The sequence below is a fragment of the Penaeus monodon genome, chromosome 15 (genome assembly GCF_015228065.2).
Source record: "Penaeus monodon isolate SGIC_2016 chromosome 15, NSTDA_Pmon_1, whole genome shotgun sequence".
NCBI classification, from domain to species: domain Eukaryota; kingdom Metazoa; phylum Arthropoda; class Malacostraca; order Decapoda; family Penaeidae; genus Penaeus; species Penaeus monodon.
This window is the reverse complement of record NC_051400.1, coordinates 32,539,118-32,540,409: the sequence shown is the minus strand read 5'-3', so window position 1 is coordinate 32,540,409 and position 1,292 is coordinate 32,539,118. Positions and strand designations below refer to the sequence as shown.

The following is a 1,292-nucleotide window of genomic DNA, read 5'->3' as shown; positions in this document are numbered from 1 at the left end:
CCCATGCCTGTTCATTATTTCCAAAATGGTCTCAATAGATAACCATTCATTATTCATATTGTCATTACAGAAACCAGTATGCCTGCAGGACATATTTCTGTTCTTCATTATCATTTTGAATATCATTGTTGCCACTGACACGCTTTGTAACCTTCTCTCGGCAGGCCAGGGACTGGTGGCGCCGGTGCTCAGCCACGTTTTGGAGTCAAGAGTTCTGGCTGCCGGCCGGCCTCACCTGGGACGACATCCACACCTCCATGTACGACATCCTCTTCATCCCGCTGCTCATCGGACTCTTCTTCGTGTTTCTGCGGCACTTCGTGGTCGAGCCCTTCGTGCTGCTGCCAATAGCTCGCAGGGCACAGATCCCCAACAAACGCCCGAGATCTCCCGAACCTAACGATACTCTGCAGGTCGTGTTCCAGCGCTACGAAACGTCCCCGCCCAAAGAACGTGCTCGCGGAAGCCTCACGAGCAACGCGGCTGACGGAGCGCCAGGTGGAGCGATGGCTGAGGCGCGCGTACTCCATGAACCGCCTCAACAGGCACGACAAGTTCTTGGACTGCGGGTTTAAGATGGTGTGTCACATCTGGTTCGGGATCATGGGCGCAGCTGTGACGTTATCCAAGCCGTGGTTCTGGGACACCACACTCTGCTGGGAAGGATACCCGAATCACCCTGTATCCACTGACGTGTACTGGTATTACATGATCCTCCTCGGGTACTACTGGGCCATCACTTACTCTGAGCTCCCCCGTCCGGGCGGCAAGGGCTCGGACAAGGCTCAGATGATCCTGCACCATTCGCTTACTATCCTGCTCATCGTCTTTTCGTGGACCACAGGATACGTACGGATAGGCTCCCTCATCCTGTTCGTCCACGAGTACTCGGACATCGCTCTTCTGGCCGCCAAGGTCTGTCACTACGCAGGTTACGATGCCCCTACGGAGCCCCTCTTCGTGGCATTCCTGGTCTTGTGGGGCATCACAAGGTGCGGCATCCTACCCTTCTGGATAGTTCGAAGCGTGTTCACCGAGGCCACGCCGGCGGGAGTGGAGATGCCGGCGTTGTACATGATGCAGTCGTGGTTCGTGGGGCTGCTGTGCCTCACCGCCATCTGGACGGGGCTCATTGTGAGGACGATGTCGAGGAAACTGAGAGGCGAAGGGCTGAAGGACGCCCGCTCTGCCACCGAGGACTCTGACAGTGACAAAGCCGAGAAGAAAGATTGAGGAGGCACTTTTATGCTGTCTTTATTTATATTATCTTAAATGCTGTATCTTATGTAACC

The 1,292-nt window shown here is 55.0% G+C and overlaps 2 protein-coding genes across 2 annotated transcripts in view; both read left to right on the top strand.

The window, feature by feature from the left end:
- The window catches only part of LOC119581963 (bifunctional peptidase and arginyl-hydroxylase JMJD5-like), a gene marked incomplete at its 5' end in the record, with an annotated part of 6,366 nt that extends 6,064 nt beyond the window's left edge, over positions 1 to 302 (top strand). The window contains 1 exon segment of the mRNA XM_037930146.1: positions 165 to 302.
- LOC119581961 (ceramide synthase 5-like) overlaps positions 1 to 1,292 on the top strand; it is a gene marked incomplete at its 3' end in the record, with an annotated part of 60,065 nt that overhangs the window by 49,282 nt on the left and 9,491 nt on the right.